Consider the following 24,802-nt stretch of genomic DNA (forward strand, 5'->3'; position numbering starts at 1 on the left):
GTCTAGCATTGGGAAGAAGAATGCTGCTGAAGAAGAGTATCTCACAGTAGGCGACCAACCTGGAATAGAGAAGAACGGACGGGAACATCCAGTTTGGCTTGAACTATCGTCTTCGGTATTCTGTTCACCATTGAAGCTTTCCTCGAGGAAGACTTCTCCTTCACTCTCTTTGATAGAGATCGAAGGTGGTCGATCTCCAATCCTTATTTTTGTTTTCCTTGAAGGAAAAGAATTTAGGGATGGAGATCGTGTTCAGAACCTACAAATATACTAAGTATATTAACCTCGCGACATGATTCTGCTAAGCAGTTGAATTGTCCGAGGGGTAGGCGCATATCCTAGTTACTCTACGGATTGCGACTTAGACGAGGAGTATTCTAATTGAACTGCAACTCGGGTTGCCTGCAACCTTCCAGAGTTTCCAGTTTCAATTTTATATATCTATGGTTTTGTCACGACAACACCAATTCAACTTTTGTATTTACCGAATTCGTTTCGCCTAAATATAATTGCTCGAGCATATCTTTTATACTCGGTGGTTCTAGCCGAACGTATTCCTTCGTGGAATAATGGATTACCTGGCAACTCAGGATGACGAGTCAGTGAAGGGCTCAGGCTCAGATACTGCGTATTGAAACTGCCTGATAGCAGCTTAGTATCAGCTGGGCCTCCGAGATGCACGGTTCATTTATGTCTCTCTCTCCCCTGCTTTGATTGACTCCCGAACCGTATCTCTGCCCAACAATCATGGACTTAGGTCTCTGATTAATGGGGATTCTCACAATAATGAAGGACCATCTACTGCTGTGACGCTCGATTCCATCGCCTTCGACATTGCGAGAATTTTCAACAGAGATATCTCTTGGACTCTTTCATATTTCTGTTTACCGCCCAACGGCTTAACAGAAGTCTGTACTAGTCTCCCGCTGCATCGCACTGCGATAATGCGAATGATTTTGCAGACATCTGAGTTTGTCTTCAAAATATCTCGTATTCGTAGGTGTACAATTGTTCATTGTTCACCCCGAATTAACAGATCTGTCAGAAGACATCGCCTACTCTCCGACCTGACAGCTCTACTTCCAAATGTGTTCAGCCCATGAGAAGTTCTTCAGGCGGCTCTCCCCTGTGTTTTCATTGCTGAAGAACGCCCCGCTTTCATTTGCAACTACGACTTCTCACCGGACATTCTCACCGGACAGCATTGAAATAGCGGTTAGCGTTTTCAGTCATTTGTAAGCACAGGTTATGAATCTTGAGAATCCTTCTCTCGATTCGTCTGTGAAGACGTAGGTTGCATTCAATGTCTACCTTCGTCTTCAACGGCACATAGTGTTGTTTCTCCTTAGCTGAGATTCAACAACTATGAGAATGTCTTGCCTTCAGGGACCTCGGTCTCTAGAAGGCAATTGACTTTCGCCTGTTGGGCACATGCCTTAAGAGAATTCATCACCTCGTCTTTCCAGGCATTGGGACAAAAACAAACACATTATTTGTTTGGTCTCAGCATAACTCTTTTAAAGGGAAGTCGAAGGTCACGTGACTTACTCGGATGCTTGGACAACTTGCCTCACTTCCGATACCGAACCAGTCAGTCGGCAGCTGTCAAAGCGCCCGAGTCAGTTACGAACTACGCTGTGGACTTAGTTCGGTTGTTACAGAGCAATCATTACTTCGTCTTAATAGCTTGTCACAGTACCCATACCATCGACACCCACCATGGAGTGTCGGTGTCCTATCCACTACCGAGAACTTCGGTGCATGGGGATAGGAGATGCGAGACTCTTCATGGCAAACAGACAGACCAGTATGGGTACTGGACATCACCGAAAGTCGAGAAGAGGGATAGGTCATGCGACTATTCCCTTCTTTTCCTCTGAGGAAACTGCATGACTTCTCCTGCGAAGTCAAGCATCCAGGGGATGTGAATCCGTGACGCTCGATTCGTACCGAACTTCGTAGCGAAGACTCAGAACCCTTCGGTCCCTGACGATCGGTTCGAGTCGTTCAACAATCCCACCCTCCCTAATGGACTTCACCACCTTCGATGCGAAGGAGATGCTGCTTTGTCCGCAAGAACTTCTCTGTGGCGCAGGTACTGAAGGCAGGGGTCTGGTCCAACCAGCCCACATGCACCTCCTTCTACCTTCGGGATATTGCCCACAGGTCCTTGGATCTTTTTCCTTGGGGACCCGTGGTGGCTGCTCAACACGTTGTGTAGCGAACCAGACCCCTCGCAGGCTGAACAGCATCGAGTCCTGTGTGGACCATAAGAATGGATGAGTGAATGAGAGTGTGACTGGCTCCTCTTCCCATCTTTTTCTTCCCCTCTATCTGTGGGTAGAGGGACACGGTCGTCACCCTGCTGGATAAGGACGAGATGCGTGAGCTACTCAACAGAGCCCCATCCTATCCCTTTCACTAGTGGGATAGGAGCATATATTCCACCACTTCCTCCAACAAGGTGGGGGAGGAAGTGGATGCCAGCTTGAGACAAACCTATACCTTTATGTTGCCTCTTGCAAACAGGAACAAGTTCTTGCTTGCTGGTACGAAGAGATACGCTTGCCTCTCTCTTAGTACTCGGCCCAGAGGTATGACCATTGATCCTGCGGTGCACACCCCGATCAATCGGACAGAGGCTTGGATCCTCCCTCGCTCTTACGACCAGGGAGGCATTCCAGGGATGGACGAACACCAGTCCTGTTCATCAAAAGACTCAGATTCCTCCCACCAAGAAGTGAGTCTTCCTATTGTTTTAAATGACCGATGGTTTGTATTACGTATCGGACCAAATGACAATTTGTCGAAAATTGCATTTTTCCTAACTATACAAACCTGAGGTCCTTTACATAGAGTCCCTCCTCATGCCACCCCTCACTCTGCGAATTTTGCATGGGCCAAAAGCAAAAGTGATTTGTTTACCTCCCAGGCGCGACTGTCGGACAAGCAGTTAACTACTGTTCTCCCTTGTTCGAAAGCTTACGACCGTTCCAGCTGCCGCTAGCTACTTCCTATTGTTAAAGGGACCTCAGGTTTGTATAGTTAGGAAAAATGCAATTTCGACAAATTGTCATTTTATATATGAAAATGTGCACAATTTCATGTATAGATACAACAATAAATGATTGAAGGTTGTAGCTTTTCTGTTTTTCGAAATATTTGCATATAAATCACGATAAATAGAAAAAAACCACGTTCGGTCAACTTTGACTCTACTGAAATAGTTGAAAAACGCCAATTGTAAGCTAAAAAATCTTACAATCTAGTAATATACAGTCATTTATCTTCATTTTGAAACAAATTCGAAGTGTCTAGCACAATATTTAGATTTATGGTGATTAAAAAAAAAAAAACCTTCTTTCCCTCCTCCGCGCGCAAAGCCATTCGCAGGCCGAAAATCTCCGAAATGCATATCATCGCATTGTCCTAATATCTGCTCCTTTTCATATTAGACGTTTTATAGAGTTTCACATATGAAAATGTGCGACATTCATGAAGAATACAACAAAAAATAATTGAAGGTTGTAGCTTTTCTCATTTCCGAAATATTTGCACATAAAAAATATATATATAAAAATTTCGATGTTCGGGAGGGGTCAATTTTAACAACGTCATAAATGGTTGAAATCTGCAATTCTAATCTAAAACTCTTACAGTATCGTAATATTCAATCATTTTTCTTCATTTTGAAACAAATTGGAAGTCTCTAGAAAACAAATTTATAGATTTACGGTGAATTTTTGAAAGTAACTCATTAGCTTTAACCGTTTTTTTGTTTTTCGCACAGCGCTATTTGAATACAATTATGTATGATTTTTTTTTTTTCGCTGCCATATATCGCATTATTTTTACATATGATAATGATATTTTTTTTCATTTCTGATGGTTGCATACTAAACTTCAGGCAATGACAAAAAAAGGAGCCAAAATTAACTCTTAATCTTCAAACAATAAGCGCGCTGTGATTTTTTTGCAAAATTATTTTTTTTTCCGCTTCCCTTCGCTCACTCCCAAAACCGGCCACCGGCATATGAGAGAGGTTTTGAGTAGGGCTTCGGCGTAAGAGGGTAAACATACAGTAATCCTAAAAACTTACACGAATCGAGTTGCGAGAATTCACCAAAGAGTGAACTTTTCATTGGAAACTAACTACCATACACGAGTTTTTCACAAAGACAAAAATGCGAACATTTTAAATCCTAGAGAAACCCTGGAAAAGTGTTTAATTTTTTATGTAATTTAAAAGTTTTCAAGCCTTTGTGCGTAAATTAAATAACATTAATGAAAAATAATAATTCTCTCTATCTCTTGCTTTTTTACTGAAACTTGAAAGAGAATTTTTATGGTACATGTATGTACTATGTGTATTAATATTTTCCAAATATTAATAAGACAAGATGTAAGTTAAAGACAAGATATAAGTCTGTAGATAATAAGTCCAATAAAAGAAGTTTGTTTAAAGATTATCTGGTTTATACCAATACCTTCATGAGTCTGTTGACTGAAGCGTCCACAGGACAAACTTTACAGCGTCATATCAATCAATAAACCAATTGGTTTGCCTGCTTCTCCCTCTTTATAACAATTCTGAGATCATAACAAATAGAGTTGTTCCAGAACAATTGCAGCTCGCAGGAAGTCAGCATCTGGGCATGTTGGAATTATCCAGAGCAGCTATAGAATGAACATGCGCGAAACCCCCCCCCCAAACCAGTAAGAACACTGTGAAGTAGTTAATAGTCTGAAGCAATGTGTTTTTTAAATGACACTCATCATTGACAGAGACAAGGCAGCACTTCTACTTTGTCTTAGTGATGTGGAAAAGAATATTTCTGTGGAGGCTGATGTTAACAACATGTTTTACACCTTTTATCATAAAATAGAAAAGAACAAGATGCCTGTCTCAAAGTAGTAATGGAAAAGTTATGAGAAAAATCAACTTCACCTGTATTGGCATTAACACAAACACACACTAAAAACCTTAACCTTGAGTTGCCAGACACAACAACTTGTGACACACATAAGCCAAGTTCATGAACACATGATACTTTAAAAGTATAACAGGATATGGTTTTTACTAACATTTCAACACAACCACATTACCCTTGAATACAATACACAATACCAAAAACTGTCAAATAGGTTACTTCCTTGAATCACTACCTTTGGTTCACGAAAATTGTGTCTATGTATTACCTGGTCATTAAATAGTTTAAATATTGGCCAGACTATCTTCTCACTTCATCTTTAAGCTTCTTCACTACTTGCTAAGAGAAATTGAATTCAAACAGTAACATATTTCTATTACGGAATGCTACAATCTGTTATATATATTAATGCACATTGCATTACGTTATTGCTTGGTTTTACATGTCAAATGTCGGTCCACTGCACTGACAAACCATTAATATAATGCAAAAATGTGGCGTGCCCTCTAAGACATGAAAGTCATTACAAAACATCAGTTAATCCATCACAAAAAAACATTAATGGACACTTTTAAAAACACACCAAATAACATTTGCTCCCATCAAATAGCAAAAAGATCATACAGTAAAGCAACATGAATTTGTGTACCAACCCACCATTAACTTATTCACATCATTGGCAGTGTTAATAAAATGCATACAACTTGTAATTACATGTTAGAAACAATTTGTCGATGGATAAAAAAAAAAAACAAGTTTGAATTATACAAGATCAAGCATCAAGAAAAAAATAAAGCAACGAAATATAGGTAATCATAATGCCCATATACTATGTAAAAGCATCATACCAATAATACGAAACATGTGCTTTATAAATTACTGAGTCCTGAAAAACATACATAACAACTGAAATTCTCATATGGTAAATAAATGTGCTTTGTAAAATTACAAATGCACATAAGTAAAATGAATGTGTCACCGAATATCACTGACCAAAATACATCATTACAGTATACTTTAAACAGCAATCAATGAAAAATTAAAACAGTAATAGGCACAGAAAAAATATGTAAACCAAACATTAGGTAAAGAGTACAAGAATACATTTTACTGAATTATACAAAATGTGATAAATACGGCAGTCCCCTGGGTTACGACGGGGGTTCCATTCTTTGAGATGCGTCAATAGCCGGAACATCGTCAAAAATCCTAAGAAAAACCTTACTTTTTTAAAATGATCTGGGGTGCATTGAAACTATGTAAAACTGCATTCTTATGCATTTTTCATAAAAAAAAACTTCAAATATTGATTATTATGCATTTTTGGTGTCATATTTCTTGTGCCAGATGAGCGTTGTAGGCGTCGTAACCCTGGAAATAATTTTCTCATGAATATAATTGAAAAGCACCTTAACCTTGGAACGTCATAAGCCAAACCCGTCATAACCCAGGGACTGCCTGTTACCTATTCAGTAACCTGACTTGTTTATCACCACACTTGTCAGTCTCTTCTCTATTTCTTCTTTTGCTCCTCTTCCTCTACTTCTCTAAGAAAGATTTCACCATGGGTGTTGCCCACACATGCATTACACTCTTGAGAACTTATGTAAATTTAAAGATAAACTTAATGAAATGTGCACACCTGGACTGATAAAATCAGACCTCTTGTTTTGCAGCACATAACCCTAATTCCTTCCTTCCTTTAGCTCCCTTTCCATCCATATACTTTCAATTACCTTAATAAAAACACACCTAGTTCCAGTAACAGTCAGGATTATCAAGGTCACATGGACACTACATTAAAGTTATCTAACTGCTTTCTGAGATTTTATCTTGATTAAGTCAGCAGTGCCACGACTCAATTCCAACCAAAGAACTAACTAAACTTAGACTGCAAACATGAGTGAATTAGTACTCCTAATAATTCATGTGGAAACATTAGACAACTGTTAGAATGTCAGCAACTTCATTTCTATGTAAGTGTCAACTAACATAGCCTGGACATTACTAGACATTATTTTACATAAGAGGGCGAGTAAAAAAAAAGTTTGCAGAAGACTGCTCCCGTTTTAACCTGTTTAGTAATTCATAAAACCAAACCTGCTCAAACATGGACCCTGTGACCTTTCCTCTAGGTCAGTTAATCGTATTCATTAACTCTGGTTATTATGCTGTTCAGACGCTCTTTTAAAAAAAGCATCATCTTGTGAGCCATAGAAAGCAGCAACTTTGAGATAAGAGCAAACACAAAATTTATGAAACTTGAATGGAAAGCACAATAGATTATTGAAACTTGCAAAAAGTGGCTTCAGTATTTTCAAGAAGGCAGAGAAGAAATGGAAGATGATCCATGGGGCGAAAAAGACCATCACCCTCCAGTAGTTAAAAATTTTGTAGAAGTAAGTCCATAGACTAACTGTTGATCAGATAGCTACTACCATGGATATCTCACATAGCTCACAGCGTCTTGCTACTACATGAAGATCTTGGCCTCACCAAGCTTTGTGTGATGGGTTCCAAAAGTGTTGCACCCCACCCAGATCAAATGGCACGTGCTGATCTTGCAGTTGTTATTCTTAAGATTGAAGTTGATGAAGAGGTTTTATCAGTTTAAAAATTGTAACTGACGATGAGACATGGATTTATCAATATGATTCTGAGCATAAGACAGTCCAAATAGAGGCATCCTTGTGGGTCTTGTGAACCAGTTGAATTCAAAAGTATGTAGAGAGATCAGCACCGAAGGTGATGGCCACCATTTTTTGGGAGTCACGAATGACAGTAGACTGTTATGGGAAGTTACTACACAAGGGTTTAAAGACAATTGATGGAAGCACTGGCTGCAAATTGATGAGGAAAGTTACACTGCAGAGTTTGGTTTCATCATGACAATGCCCCAGTGCATTTTTCGAGAACACCCCAGGATGTTTTTTGAGAATTTTGATTGGGAGTCCTACCACATCTACCATAAGTAACGCCTCAGTGGTGTGGTTGGTATGGTGTTGGCGTCCCACCTTGGTGGTTGCCAGTTCAATTCTCGGCCATTCTACTGAGGAGTGAGAGATGTGCATTTCTGGTGATAGAAGTTCACTCTTGACGTGGTTCGGAAGTCATGTAAAGTCGTTGGTCCTGTTAGTGAATACCCACTGGTTCCATGCAACATAAAAACACCATACAAACAAACAAACATCACCATACAGCCCTGACCTTGCCACATCAGACTTCTTTCTATTCCCAAAGCTCAAGACCAGACAATATATGCCCATTCTGAAAACATTAATGAAGCTAAAGCTGCTTCTAGAACCTAGTTTCAAATGAGGAATGCTGAAAATTTGAATTAAGATTGCCTTACAGTGCTGCACAAAGTCTAGTTACTGGATTAATGTGCCAAACTCAAGATTGCTTGTATTGAGCAATTATATTGTCAACAATCTAGAAAAGCAAGATTCACCTCATCATGCATGTAAGAAAGGAAATTCAGTACTGCCTATTGCAGCATGGTAGAAGAATTTATGAAAATATTAACATTTTTCTCACCAGATAGCGTCATGTTATTCCAAATTCATTGATGCTTATATTGGACACTGTAAACAATGCACCAGATTGGCCCATAGATTAATTAGGCTATGGAGGTTAGGGAAGGGGAAAACTCTTGTGGAGAAATGGCTTTGTAAACTTTGTAATTTGCCTTTTGTTTTTTTATTATTTTTGGAGAGCAGTACCTTATTTGCTGCAGAGGTCTGAACCATTAAATGGGACAGCTTAGGCAATATACGTAGTTTGTGAAGTTGTTCAACATATTTTTGATGATCACTGACATCACATGCAATTAGAAATTTCAAGGATTTTCTACCAATACTTAATTTTTGCTGTCTCATAGCTTCCATTCTAGTATCATTTTGCTTCCAAGCACAAGATAATGGTAAATGATAGTTAAATTCACATATTTTATCTATGAACAAAAATTCATCGAAATATGCTTATTGGATAGTTTTCTTAAATCTTTCATTCATTATCATTTACTGTCACTAAGGTTTGTGTGTCTTTTTTTAATTTCCAGCCCAACATATAAGAAAGCTGATAATTACTCTTTATACAATTTTCAACCTATTACTTATGCATTAAATGCAAGAACTTGAGCCAAATTTCTCATAAGGTAAATTCAGGATGGAGTATCAGATATAAAAATCTTTTATTGTAATACAAATTCCATACAAAACAAAAATCCTGAAATAAAGTATTGTATTATTTTGCACGAAAACCCAACCTTCCAGTAAAACAACTGCATTAGTAAGTCAATAACCACTGCAATGATGCTCAAGGTGAAATTTACAAAGATGAATACAGAGCAGACAGTGCTAAATCGAATGACTGAAATACAGGAGATGGATAATATCAGGGAAAAACTGGAAAAGAATTAAATTCATGACTAAACCAGGTATGGAAAAACTGACTGAATAGAAAACTGGTTAGATAACTGGCTCCATATAGAAAAGCAGACACATAGGTCCAGTAAAACATTCGAAAGCCAATGCCTTTTTTGGAATCGAGAGGTTAAACCACTCTCCTCATCTAATAAAACATCATCGACTACTACTTCAGGTTTCTTCAGTCTTAAAGAAAATATTGGTGAAGCATTGTCAAATTCTTGTGAATAAGATTGGTGAACCTAATCCAATCAATGATGTATTGATCATGTAATTTACTTCGAATGTATTTATAAAAAAAATAAAAAACATAAATTTTTTTATTGACATTTTGTTCTCAGTTTTACCTAAGTCTGTTTCAAGAGTTTGGGTTTTAAAGCTGCAAACTGGCATTCTTTGAATTTTGTGCAGCTTTGTGACAAAGTGCCTTAAGCAATTTTGATAAATTGGTAAAGTTAGCCATCACTATCAACTTTGTTTTTTTCTAAATAAAACCTTCATAAAATTCCTTATCAAGGCACTAAAAACAACTTCTCTTTGAATACACTGAAATCCAATTTTTTCATAGGTTTCTGGAGCATTTTAATATCAGTAATTTTGTAGGAAGAATTTTCCTGCTTTAGTATGCCATCTTCAATGACTGAATTTTGTTCATTTATGTCAGTGGCTATAGTTCTGTTTTTGGAAAAAAAGATGCAGGCATAAGTTCTATGCTGTTGTCTATTGACTAGTTTCTTATATGCTACTGACTTCACAGTTTTCACTGTCACTAGAACATTTAATTGGAGTTTTATCAAGGCCATCTTCATTAGGAATTTTGATGAAATTCTGGTGAATTTTACTTGTAAAATTCTTCAATGAACTGACATCTAGGGGACTGTTGTGCACTTTTTGGCAACGAACTCTCCTCCCTCGAAGGCAACATCTTGCTGTCTTCGGTGTCATTTCTTGGAGATAAAGAAATTTGGAATGAAGCTTTTAAATTAAATTTCAGAGATACCTGTAACATTGCCTGACCAAATTTTACATTTGAGGCCAAGCATACAAAGGCAGTACTTTAGTAAATCAAAATTTGAATGTGACATACTTTAGTCTATGTTACAGGATTTCAGATTGGCGGTCAAGAAAGTACATAGTAAACTAATCATAATTAATAATATTTTTACTGAATATTGTACTCACCTGAAAATGAAGCTTCCTTTAGATGACAATGCAATCAAGAAAAGGCTGTAACTCCAAACCAACTGCTTTCTACAAAATGCCATTTTAGTAATGATCCTAAATGCTTTCTGAAAAAAAAAAAAACCACCTCTATGACTGCATGCCAAAGCAATTATAAACAAAGCATCTGTGAAATTATGAAAGGGGTGAAGTACTATCAATGAATCAGTGTAAAGAAGTCTAGCATATGGCTACATAAAGGGTACCCTAGGATCAACCTGCACAATTCATACAGAGTACTAAAATACCCTTTAATTAGTACTTTGTAATTATTATCAAAATCAAAATAAATTTCAAAAGTAATTTGTATTTTCCCAGGTAAAACAAACAAGGACCATTAAATTAGGATTATCCTTCAGCGTGATCTAGATTGGTCCTGAACTTGGTAAAGTTTTAAAAGTATTTTGTATTTTTCCTGATATACAAACCTGAAGTTCTTACATAGGGACTTAGTTTACAAGCAAGCTGGAATAGCATAAAAACTTGGTATGTATTGACAAGGTAGTCAACTTACCAACAGGTGGGGGGAAGGTCCGAAACACCCGTTGTTCTGCACTCCATCTCGCCTTCCAGCTCAGCTAAATCTTTAACTGCAAGCTAGATCCTATGTTAAAGAATGAAGGGTTATGTAAGTACAAAAAAAAAACATATGTGCTCATGAATAATGCACACTACAAACACAATATCACATTCCAATTTTGCCATGGATCTAACAAACAATGACAGAATGATGTTCATTGAGTATTTCTTATGTCAAGTGTGGCCAGGGAATTGAACTACAGTAATACCAAAAGACTACTACAGTACTAATGGGGTCTAGTTTGGAAATGAAGGATGGTTCAGGATAGAAACAATTGGGCTACTGTTCAACTGGGTTCAATGATGCCATTAGAAGTAAATTACAGCATCATTACTGTATTCTGTAAAATGGCCTTTGTATTCATGCAATGTCAGCAAAAGTCAGTACAACATTAAGATACAGTGGACCCCCCGTATTCGCGTTCTCCGGATTCGCGGACTCACACATTCGTGGATTTCTCTCGGGAACGTTTCCCTGCATTATTCGTGGAAGATTTGCGCATTCACGGTATTTTCCATGAGAAATATCCACAAATTCCTGGTTTTTGTTATCAATTTCATCATAAATGCACTTTTTTTGTGATAAAACTATTAAAAAAACAGAGTATGAACATTTTTAGTGGTTTTTCTTAAGTTGTAAACTAACCAAATAGGCTGTTTTTTAGCGTTTTTATAGGGGTTCCAAACATTCGCGGTTTCTAACTATTCGCTGGGGGTCTGGTACGCATCCCCCGCGAATACGGGGGGACCCCACTGTACTGTAATCCACTGCTGGCATTATTTTACTTTATTTACTACCTACAGACTCAATACCGATTCCGATGCTATGCTTGCAAGTCTCCTTAATAAGCATCATACAAAAATAATAAAATCTACTGCAGTTTACTGTTGCCAAGGTATTTACTGATGAAATGCTTTAGAAATTTTTATAAGTACTCTCTGACTAATATTTCCAGTTGCAAAAGTGCAGCTCTCAATTGGATTTTGTTTATCCCAGTGTATTGTAGGTCTTTTTTGTTTTTTTAACCTTGAAAATAGTATATGGGTATGTGAAAAAATGTTGAAACAAACCTGCTGGTTCTTTTGAATTAAATTTCTCCAAATCATGTGGGATTTTGGAACTCAGGCACTGCTTGTAAAAAAAAAACACCTTCAATTCATTGTCACTGTTCCTTAGTGTAAACGTGTAACTCTGTTCCTGTGTATTTTAGCCCAATTGTTTCTACTTCTGGTTAAGAATAATTCTGCAATACATTCTGGTAACATTAGTTCTCGTAAAATATTGTTGGAAGATATTAAAACTCCTTAAACCCTACAATTATGGATAACACAAGGAAAACCAAGTTTTGGGGTGGTAAAGAACACGAGTTAAATAAAATGGATGTATCATATTCTAACATTGCCCCATGATAGCCTATTTCTTGCAAGTTCTGATTCACATTTAGGTAAGGTTATTGAACGCTTGGTCATTTTGGTAAATTTGTACTTGTAAACCATAAAATTGTATTCTGGACTCTAAAATATGATTTTCCTTTATTTTTAGTGTACTATACCGAAAAAAAAAAAAAAAAAAAAAGGGGTAGGTTTTCATTGATTTATCTGGCCAAATTAGTAGGCTAGGACTAATTTTAGAGATACTGATGCCCAGAGTATACAATATCCTACAATTGTGGAAATCTGGTAAGGGGCAGGGGGAATACTGCAATAAAATACAAGGATGTATTCTAACATCCTCATGATGCTTCCGAGAGTTCTGATGCCAATTAAGGTGACATCACGGCATGAGGGTAAATGACCAAGTGGCGACGTAGATGGCACCTCTCCCAGAACTTGAATTAAAACTACCTTGGGAAAATTAAATTTTGGTAGATCTAGGGTACTTATCCGCGGCAGCCTAGACTATGGCAGTTGCAGTTTTGCTATGCAGTTTTACCTACTGAACAAGAATTTTAAATAATATTTATTTGGACGACTGTAATTAACCCCCCAGGGGCCAGTACTAAACACGGCGAAATACATTGGACCGCCCCCAATCCCTAGTGGATGTCGTATCCGCGGTTACATTCCTTGCAGTCCGTGCGGACTGCTTCTGTAGAAATATCTGCTCTTGTTTTAATTACTACTCCACAAACCTTTTGAGTGTTGCTCCTTATATGGTTGCAGTAGCTAATTGCCTGCAAGCTAGGCCTAATCGACTAGTATAATGAATATATGATAACCAGAAGCAAATGCCAAGTTAAAACCATTGCAAATACGACATACTAACCCTAAGCAATGCACAGCAACAATCTGCGTTGCAAAAAACAGCTTTAAACCGAACGAGGCACTTAGGCCTATGATTCCTACTATACCAAGGTATTTCTACAGAAGCAGTCCGTACGGATTGCAAGGAACGTAACCACGGAGACGACATCCGCTAGGGATTGGGGGGTCATCCAAAGTTATTTGCCATGTTTAGTACTGGCCCTGGAGGGTTAATTACAGTCGTCCGAAAAAATAAATATTACTTAAAAATCTTGTTCAGTAGGAATAAAACTGCATAGATAAACCGCAACTACCATAGGCTAGGCCTCCGCGGATAAGTACCCTAGATCTACCAAGATTTTTTGTCAGGGGGGGGGGGGGGGGGGGGTCACAACAATGGATAGGTATGGAAACCTGCAACCAAGTTAGGGTGTATGTAGATCTTATGGGTAGTCAAAACCTAACAGCTAGGCAAGAACCTAGCACCCTAGGTTAAGTTATAGGTCGGGGGGGTCATGGACTGTGAAGCGCCTGGACATGTAAGGACCTAACCCCCCAAGTTAGATTAGGTTAAATCTGTAGCATCTTTGTATGTTAATAATTTAGTTTTCACCCAACCAACCGAACCCGAAACCCCCTTCCCCGAATTGTAGGATATAGGTAACTAGGGGAAGAGGAGGTTATAGCTAGTATCTCTACAACTGGGTCTAACCCATGCTAACCCATTTTCATTTCCATGCGAGTAAGCCTAGATAATTTACACATTTTCAACTCCAGTATGCGATCATAGGCTACAAGTTAAGGTTAAAATATAGGCTATCCTACGTAATTTTCAGCTATAACTGGAAGGAATTTATGCAAGCTTAAATTTGGACCTACTGATCACAGATCAACTCCTAGGCTACGGCAAGTTAGGCTAGTAGCCTAAAAAATATAACCCCCCCCCCCCCCCGCCTACGAATCCAGAACTCTACACAGGAACATTCTCAATGATAGAAACACGACAATCTTTTTGGGATAATAAAAAATTAAGACCATCTTTTGGGCTAATAAAAATAAAATTAACTTACAGTTTTGAGGAGCTTGGTGTTGTAAAAATGTCGAGAGGTTTTAGCCTATATAGCAGCACAAAGTCTGTTTGAAACTTGAAAGTAAAAAATGTCAACTTCGACCGTTTCTCCTTCACTTACACTTACTGATCCATGAAATTCACAAGGGGTTACGAACTTACGTACAACCAAGAAGTTTAATAATAAAACAAATCGTCGTTTTATATATATATATATATATATATATATATATATATATATATATATATATAGTATATATATATATATATATATATATAATAATCTGGATGATGCTGCATACCGTTCTGTCACAGGACAGAAGAACGTTCATGACCCAAGGCCCAAGCTTGAGAAGTGGCGGACCAAACCTCCTCCCAACCAGGCTGAAATTATTGACAAAAATTATAAGTTAAAATACTATAATATGATATTGTCTTACTAAAACTTATCAAAATGAATGACAAACATAGTAAAAGGAAAATAAGGCTGTAATTTGAATAAAAATTGACAACAAAACAAAAAAAAGAACTGTAAGTACCACCGAAAATTATATTCAAAGCTAAAACTAGCAAAAATATTATTACAATAAAAGGAATTTATCCTGTCGCATAAATTAAGAGAAACAAATTATACGATTGATAATTGTATAGTGAACAAGTTGTTATTCAGTTCAAGCTTAAAATATCACAGTAGATGCACGTGACTTCATTATATAAGCGAACACCACAAGGAAATGTTATTTCCTGCAAATTTTCAAGGAATTATACCCGAAAATGTGTTGGAATAACAAGAAAGCGCTTGGAAGCTATTCCTTTCTTATGTTGTTACTATGGCCTTGGGTGAATATATATTGTCACACGCTATTCTCTCTCTCTCTCTCCTCTCTCTCTCTCTCCTCTCTCTCTCTCTCTCTCTCTTGTGGCTATTACACACACACCCACACGCACACACACACACACACACACACACACACATATATATATATATATATATATATATATATATATATAATATATATATATATATATGTGTGTGTGTGTGTGTGTGTGTGTGTGTGTGTGTGTGTGTAATAGCCACAATTTCATACGTATCTGGTATAATTTGACAAGTAGATTCTACACACACACACACACACACACACAGCAGTATGAATGTATGCAGTACGCATGTATGTATGTACGTCTGTGTTTGTCTCCTTACTCGGACAAGTGGGCGGCCAGGTACCAGGAAAGCTCTTGGTTTACGATTCTACAAGATATAATACATAAGAGAGTTGAATGGATCTAATGAATCTTTATACAAATAGGAGCAAGTCCTCGGACCCACAGAGTTAAATAATAGTCCAGAAAACATAAACATTCCCTCGTTCGAAAACCTGGAATATTTTTAATGACGTAATTTGATTTTTTTTTGTTTTTTTTTCATAAATGAGAAATTCTTTCGATCTCCCTATATACTGAAGTCTGCGCTCTGCGGTAAGCTTGGCCTGCCCACGCTTGTTAACTTCCACTGTAAACCAAAATGTTAATTATCGTGGCTGTCGTCGCTGTAGCCTGCTCCTTGACCCTTGGATTCTTCTTGCTGATGGGCCACCTAAACAACCACCTAGTCGGCCTGAAACAAAAGCCGACTGGATCATCTCCAGGGCGGAGGAGAAAGACGCAAACTGATGCGTTTGCTGGCCAGCCTGAGTGAAGGCGCAGAAGTCTAGAGAAGATAAGGACAAACATGGAAATGCGGAGAAGAAGAAGCCACAAAAGCCCCCCAAGGCTCGCCAGTCCTTGAGGGCAGCCATGAAGGAAAGGGTTCGACCCAGAGGCTGCTTCCTCGGAGGAAGGCAGGTATCCTGCCAGGCTGGGGAAGCGGCCTGGAGAGGACCCAAGAACTTCAAGATAAGCCCAAAAGCCTCCAAGGCTTGCCAGATTCTCGGAGGGCAGCCATGAAGGGAAGAGTCCAGCCATAAAGGAAAAGGGGGGGGTTTCGACCCAGAGGCTGCTTCCTCGGAGGAAGGCAGGTATCCTGCCAGGCTAGGGGTATTTTGATTGTTCGTGGAAAAGGCTAGTTTTCTTGAAAATCTATGGTATATTGTCAATCTAATTTTACCATTTTATCAATTTCTTGGAAATTTTACGCTGTTTATTCCCTTGAGGTCACATATTTATTAATGGCAATGATGACCATAAGTATTTCAAGTGATTTGTATGAGGTCAATGAAACACCCAAAGAGAAGTCCTTAAGAAAAAGGACCAGTTCATGACTATCAATCCTGCAACTGCCCTTCTGCCCCGCGCAGCTAGCGGACGCCTCTCGCTGAGTTTAACAAGTTTAAATACTTTAAATTAAAATACAATATATAACTAATATATATATATATTAGATATATATATGTGTGGTGTGTTGTGGTGTGCGGGTGTGTTGTGTGTGTGGGTGTGTGTGGGTGTAATAAACTAAATAAAATAAACAAATAAACATTAGATACATATATATAATAATATAATATATAGATATATATGATAATATGTGTATGTGGTGGTTTGTGGCGTGCGTTTAATAATTATATAAACTATATACACAATATATATTATATATATAAATAGATATAAATATATAATTTATATATATATATATGTGGTTGTGTGTGTGTGTGGTGTGGTGGGCGGCTGGCAGTGTGTGTATTTATAAAGGAACAGGTTTTCTATTAACCTTTGGTATTGATTAGTTGACTGGGTAAACAATCTCTAGGAAAATAGAATCCTAGTTAAGACAATGACTATTATTTAAAGGTTTAGAAAAAAATAAAATCAAGAGGTAATCATGATAATTAACTTGGCTTAAATGCAGAAGTGAATTGCTGGCAACTCTTCACATCATCGCAATTTGCTGAAACAGCGATTAAAAAAAGCCGGTGATAATCGCTTGGAAGACAGTAACCCCTAACATGTTTCGACTGACGTCATTTGCTTCCGAAATGACTGACGCAGCAGGTCTCTTTTGTCGTCACAAATAAATATCTTACTATAAATAACGGCTTTTGGGGTTCAAAGCTAAGACTAATGGTCTAGCGGCTCTAGCCCATCAATTTGTCAAGAGTATACTATTCTGCATGGAAATTTCACTCATCTTTTCTAGCATGAACAAAGGGAAGTCATTTATCACTGGAAAGACCCCATTATAATTTGTAAAGGCACCCTAACAAAAACCGACCACATAAGATGAAGGGAAAGCAGGTAAAACACTCACAGCCTTCATTCTGCCTGCAGAGGGCTTCAAAAATGAATCGTTAACATTCTATTGGCCTTTGTATATTGAGCGATTCATCACGGATAAGTAAATAGATGAAGGAGTATAAAAAAAGGCCAAAGCCTTTTTTTTTAACCTCACCTTAAACACATACGCGCATACACGAAAAACACACACAGGAGAGACATATATAATGTATATATAATGTGTGTGTGTGTGTATGTATGTATATATTATATATATATACTATATATATATATATATATATATATATATATATATATATACACACACACACACATATATATATATATATATATATATATATAATATATATATATATATATATATATAAAGTGAGTCCTACATCGGTGGTAATAAGAAATACTTCATGGACTCCTAACATTGTGGTAATATTTAGTACACCCCTGCCGTCCTAAGAAGTGCCAAAGGCTTGGGATGCAAAACGTACGTGTCACTTGGCAGTGGAGGCCGCCTCAGCGAATAGTTTGGGCACCTATGAAGGAGAAATGTACCCTAAGAGGGCGGGCAAGTCCCTTCTCCTTTGAGTGATAGCTAAACACTTTCACCCTTGTATACGACTCCAGGAAATGAAAGAAAGATTACTTGGTATGGTGTGAGAGGCCGAATGGCCTGAGGATGGCGTGCAGTACTATTACTTTTTATAATACTAGCAAAATATACTATGTACAGAAATTATGTATGAAAATTCGTACAATAACTAAGTCTACAGGCGTAACCAGACTCGTTTCACGGGCAGAACCAGCTCCGTTTCAAGAATCCCTTCTCACCCCCACCCCCTTCGGAGGGTGGGGGGGAGGGGGAGGTAGGATGAAACCCTATTATAACCATCTTAGGGTCCCTACTAAGACCCTGCCAAGTTTCATATTCATCGGACCAGCCGTTTGGCAGTGATTGAATGACAGACAGACATTACGTCCACTATAGTAAGATATATATACACACACACACACACACACACACACACACACATATATATATATATATATATATATATATATATATTATATATATAATATATATATATATATATAAAATAGACACAATGAAGTGCTGCCGCATGATTCTGAATGAGGAGGGCTATGGCAGGAGGAACATGTTGATGTGCAATTCGCTGGACAGAGGAGAAGGTCATGATTTGGTTTATAAAATAATGATAAAGCAGTCAAGAGGAAAGTTGAGCTACTTTAGCCTAAACTTTTTTTTTATCATGTAACCTATCAGCACTACTGTCCTTCTTGCTGCAGACTCACCTTTTCAGGCCAAGGTAAATGAATTGAAACGCACACCAGATTACAAAATGGCAACACACTGCTGTTGTTGGTGCCCTTAGCGCATAAACAGCAATGAAGCATTTTGATGTGTAAAAAAAAATGGTTCACAGACACATTACAGTTACATCTGAAAATCTTGAAGAAGAGACGGCACTCGTCCATACACCACTCCCACACCCACACACACGCGCGTAATTTAAATTGTTCACCCAGGGATGTCATTCTGGCTGATTACAAATTGATAAGAGACTACGAAGACAAAAAAAAAAAAAAAATTAACAACCGAAGAATGAAAAACGGTTGAAAAAAACAAAAACTCCAATCTGACGGTCTGATGCAGAAAAAGAATGAGTTTCAATCAAGCCAAACAGGAGCAGAGCGCAACAGTACTTATAATATAAACAAATTCACAGGGCAAATTGTCCCTACACAAATATTTAGTTGTTTTGTTAAGATGCGCGTTCCAGTTCCAGTTCCAGTCTTAATGAGGCCACAAGAATGAGCACTGTCGTCAATCTAATGTCTCGTCTTCGTAAGTTCGTAACGAGGAGGGAAAACAAGCCCACCTAAACGGTGATTGTCTTCCAAAGACACAAACATAAGACTAATGAATGGAGCTGACATGAATGTCACTCCACGCCAGTCTGTTTTTAGGATGGCTTAATAATGGTTTGTAAACTGTCACTTCGATTACACGAATGCGTTGCTCTGGATGCGGACTTTGTTTGTTTGTTTGTATGGTGCTTTTACGGTGCATGGAAGCAGTGGTTATTCAGCAACGGGACCAACGGCTTTACGTGACAGAACCACGTCGAGAGTGAACTTCTATCATCAGAAATACACATCTCTCACTCCTCAGTGGAATGCCAGAGAATCGAACTCGCGGCCACCGAGGCTCTGGATGTGGGCCTTGTTCAACAGAGGACGTCCTCTTACGACAACGTTTAATTTTTCTAAAACCTTTGAAATGAACGTGATTTGGATATTATTGAAAATTCAAAACTTCCTTTACGCGAAGTTAACATATCAAGATTTTCATAAGTAAATACTTGCTTGATGAACAATTTTTTTCCACCACATATAAAAATTCAGGCAAAGAACTTCGTGCATAATTCTCGAAAATTCATTCAGAAATATATCATTGCACACTTTAATCATTCTGAAGGGCATTGAATTTTTCTAGAAATGGTTTCACAGACATACACGTGATTTACTATAGATAGTCTCTTTTCCAGGCTTCAACGTGTAAATACATCCCTTCAAAAAATTATAAAGTAGAAGTTTGCCTTTTGCTCCTTTCAACTCAGAAACTTAACTACTCTCATTATTTACACCCACACACAAATATTTCACATTATACATAAGTGTAATATTATACTCATATCTTTCAGGAAGCTGATTTATTTATTTAATTTTTTTATTTTTTTGTGGCGTTTGCAGGTTCATCATTAGGGAGGCCAGACCAGTCTAACATGTGGATACCTTTGACGATCTCCAGACAGGGAATGGTGCGGTACTTTCAGGGAATGGTGCGGTACTTTCGAGGAATGGCCTGGCACTTTCAGGGAATGGTGCGGTACATTCGGAGTCCGCCAGCGGGGCCACAAACGCTATTTACGCCACTGGGCACAGCTTGTACGAATAAATATACGTTAAAATGTCGTCACTCGCGAGAGATCTATAACCAAAACCCACAACAATAAAAAAAAATAAAAATAAAAAAAATAAACATTTTACTTGCATGACGTGTACGCATTTTCAAGTGTGTCCTCTCTTATTATCAGCTTCATGCTTGTCTTCGAATTCTCCCGGAAGTCAGTCAAGCATTTGTATTATCTGTGATAAATGATAGAGAGAGAGAGAGAGAGAGAGAGAGTGTGTTTAGTTTACGAGAAAATTTAATTATGTTCCGATGAATCCTGAGCTGGGCATGCGCAGAAAAGATTTGAACGGGAATTCCTGGGAGGTGGCGCCAGGAGGAGGGTGAGGGGGTGGAGTTGGGTGTCCCCCCTCCCCCCATGATAAGGGTAATGACGGGTTACTATAGTGAGCTCTTCGTAGGAATTCGATCAGTCTTGTCTCTTGTCGCGTCCACAGCAAGAAGAGGTTAGCTTCTCTCGTCTCGTCTTGTCGCTTCGAAACAGAAATGGGGATCCTTTCCCTCGAAGAACAGGTGACTTTTCTAGAAGGAAAACGACATTCTGAGGTTTACATTTAATCATTAATTTACCGCTTCAGTGGAAACCTTCTTCTGCTTCTTGACGAATCCGCGGTAAAAAAAAAAAAGTGAACTTAATTACCGGAATTCATAACCTGAAATCATGCGTCGATAAAAGATACAACTTCATCATCTGAAGAGGAATGATTCTGATGTCCGATATGGAAGAAGTGATGGAATGATCCAACGACAGGCGAGAAACTTAGGTAAGGATACATTTGGTTATGAACGGTTATTTCAAGGTCTAGACTCTACCATCCTTGGGTTATTTCATCTCAAGATGTTTACATTAATATCGATAATGATTATTACAAGTGCCGAGTTTTAGAATTTTTCTTTATCAAAATTCATCGGGTAGAAAACTGGATGCAAAGGAGAAAGCGCATTTAACACCGTAGGGTGCAAATTTCAACTTTGTCTCGTACTGAAGCCCCTTTGTTACGGATGGCAATAATCTCATATCGAAAAGGATACGAGAAAAGAAAAAAAAAAGTTTGATTAGATTTTCACGCAAATGACCATGAATCACACGTGACTCATGTGAGATTCGGGGAAAAATATCTTTCCGCTGTTTTCACAATAATAATATTACTGACATACAAATGAATAAATGATAAACTGATAAAGAGGGAACAAATATCGAGCGCACATATTATTTAGATTAAAATGACTGTGGTCGAAGTCTCAACCGCTGGCATTCGTCGATAACGTCTGCTTGTTTGCCTTCCTCGTAAAATTTGGACATCTGAAGGTTTGAACTTATTTTAGCTATGAAATCTGGATGGACTGACAGGTCAGTTTTTCTTTCCATTAACACGACTTCCCATCGATCGAGTAGAGTAGTGCATTTAGGGTGAACAAAATTTTTAAATGCTAAAGTGCGAAAGGAAATGTATGCGCAAACTCATACGAAAATGGTGAAATGATAAGATGTATGAAACCAAGGGGTGCATGCACGAACCATTTGCCAGTGACTGGCAAATGTTTCGGCTCTTCTAAGACAATCGGCAAGACACGTTTGGTTCTTGTTCGGAAAATGACGAGCTTTTGTTTGGTGGATCCCGACAACGGGCTCTCCCAGATATCCTAAGAAAATTAAGCGTGAAATTGTTTGACTGATTTAATCTTTTAATGAATGTGTTGTATTTATCGTGATCAACCCTGAGATTATTTTATTAGTGAATGGTGCTGTCACTGGGCACGAGGCTGAATTCCAGTAAAGCGAAAACACAATTGACATTATTAGATCTCGTACTGATTTTCCATCCCATCCTCCCCTTCAGGTGGATGGGACTCTGCTAAAAGAATCTGAACCTATAACTTATACTTATTGTAACCTTTGAATCACATCATACTTTTGAGAAACATCTGACGAAAGTGTCATAAATGCAACGCTGGAGTTGAGTACTGTTCGTAAGGTCTCGTAAATTTGATTTAACTGTGATCAAATCAATGCAACCTGTTTTAGATGATTTGTCCTTCCTTTGCTAGAATACTGTTCTTCGGTGTGGATGTCTGCCTCTTCCAGAGATTTACCTCATTTTGGTGGAGTTGCTTCGTAGCGGTAGGTTTCCGTTTTCTCTTGTTTGTCAATTTTTCATAGGGTGTACTTTAACAGAGATATTTCACATGTTGTGCAACTGAACTACAAAATGTCAAGCAAAGATGCAGTGCATTACCGCCCTCAAGTAATTCTTCTTGCGTTTCAAAAATTCCTTAAATTATTATGTTTATTTATTGATTTCTGAATTAGTGATTCCTTTTCTTATAACTGATCTTTCCTTTCTGTATTTTCCGCTATCTTCTGTTACCTCTTTCAAGTGAACACTATTTTCTCTGGAAGCCTTGAATTTCAACTCAATATCCCCTTGTGGGCGTGTTCCATAGGAATAAGGTTAACTTTCTGAATAATAATAATAATAATAATAATAATAATAATAATAATAATAATAATAATAATATATATAATATACATAAATGGTATGTAAGAGTATGTACTACATGCACCCCTTAAGTTTCATTCATTGAATTTCCATTCAGTTGGCAACTGATACCTTGACCCAGGCAGCCGTTTTTTTAACTGATCAGCATCCTGTAGAATTCTATTGAAGCACATCTCTGCGATAGCTGCCGTTTCCTACGGAAAGAGAGAGAGAGAGAGAGAGAGAGAGAGAGAGAGAGAGAGAGAGAGAGAGAGAGAGAGAGTAACCCTCACAAGTTGCTTTCGTTAGCCACCGACAGGTCGCCATAAGCTTCTCTAAATTACGTTGGGTTTGAGATTTGAAGAAAATTTTAGGATCTAAGCAGCGCTGAGACGGAAATTGACAGTAAGGAGGTTTGAAAGACGTAATAGGTGGAAAGCCTTAAGCAGTTGCACTATGAAACAATTGTTAGGAGTGGGTGGGATCAAGTGGATGGAAGAAAGAGATTATGAACGGAGGTACAGTAAAAGGAATGAGAGGGGGTTGCAGCTAGGGATAGGCACTTAACCCCCACCTTCCCCTGGGGGAAAAACGACCCTTAGGAACTTAGGGAAAAGTAAGTTTTCAAGGCTGATTTCTGTGTCGTAGCCTCAAGACAGGATGATATGAAGCAATAGGACGAATCGCAAGAAAATCAGAGTAGTTTAGATATCTCTTACAAATATTTCCGATGTAGTTTCTAGCCTACAGAACGGATTATTTTCCATTGGAGGGGGTCGGCAATCAAATAAGTTTACTATATGGGAGTCGGTCATTGTAACAGTTAACCTAATTTTCCTTTAGCAATCATGAAAACGAGTAGAGTTTATTATTATTTTTTTGCTCTATCACAGTCCTCCAATTCGACTGGGTGGTATTTATAGTGTGGGGTTCCGGGTTGCATCCTGCCTCCTTAGGAGTCATCACTTTTCTTACTATGTGTGCCGTTTCTAGGATCACCACTCTTCTGCATGAGTCCTGGAGCCTACTTCAAGCCTCTAGTTTTTCTAGATTCCTTTTCAGGGATCTTGGGATCGTGGGCCTAGTGCTCCTATGATTATGGGTACGATTTCTTATTATTATTATTATTATTATTATTATTATTATTATTATTATTATTATTATTATTATTATTATTATTACATAGAAAGGAAGAAGACCCTCTTTCACATGTTTGGTTGAATAATATTGGCCTGCGCTTTGCAATCTGATTTTATATTGATTTTTTTTTTTTTTTTTTTCTTTTCTAAAGCGCCTTTCTTACGCGTCAATTTTTATTTTTCAATGGCCAATGTTCATATTTCGGGGGATTTAAAACGTGCTCTTTATAAGAATAAAATTCTGTTGTGAATACGGCATTTAAATCCACTGAAATATGAACATTGGCCAATTACTGATGAATACTGGCATGCAAAAGAAAAAAAATCAATACGCACAACGCAAAACCATTCTTTTCAACAAATTATTATTATTATTATTATTATTATTATTATTATTATTATTATTATTATTATTATTATTATCCTTTGAACTGCCCACTTAATAATAAAACACGACTTCTATGGACGTCTATGATATCAAGACATTGGAGAGAA

The 24,802-nt window shown here is 37.8% G+C and overlaps 2 protein-coding genes across 2 annotated transcripts in view; both read left to right on the forward strand.

Moving 5' to 3' along the window:
* The window catches only part of LOC135201937 (crossover junction endonuclease MUS81-like), a 203,486-nt gene that overhangs the window by 97,314 nt on the left and 81,370 nt on the right, over positions 1-24,802 (forward strand). The gene's annotated exons all lie outside the window — the stretch shown is intronic.
* LOC135202241 (uncharacterized) overlaps positions 21,048-24,802 on the forward strand; it is a 314,960-nt gene continuing 311,205 nt past the window's right edge. The window contains 1 exon segment of the mRNA XM_064231511.1: positions 21,048-21,452. The gene's annotated coding sequence lies outside the window, so the exon portion shown is untranslated.

The sequence above is a fragment of the Macrobrachium nipponense genome, chromosome 30, assembly GCF_015104395.2.
Source record: "Macrobrachium nipponense isolate FS-2020 chromosome 30, ASM1510439v2, whole genome shotgun sequence".
In the NCBI taxonomy this organism is placed as follows: Eukaryota; Metazoa; Arthropoda; class Malacostraca; order Decapoda; family Palaemonidae; genus Macrobrachium; species Macrobrachium nipponense.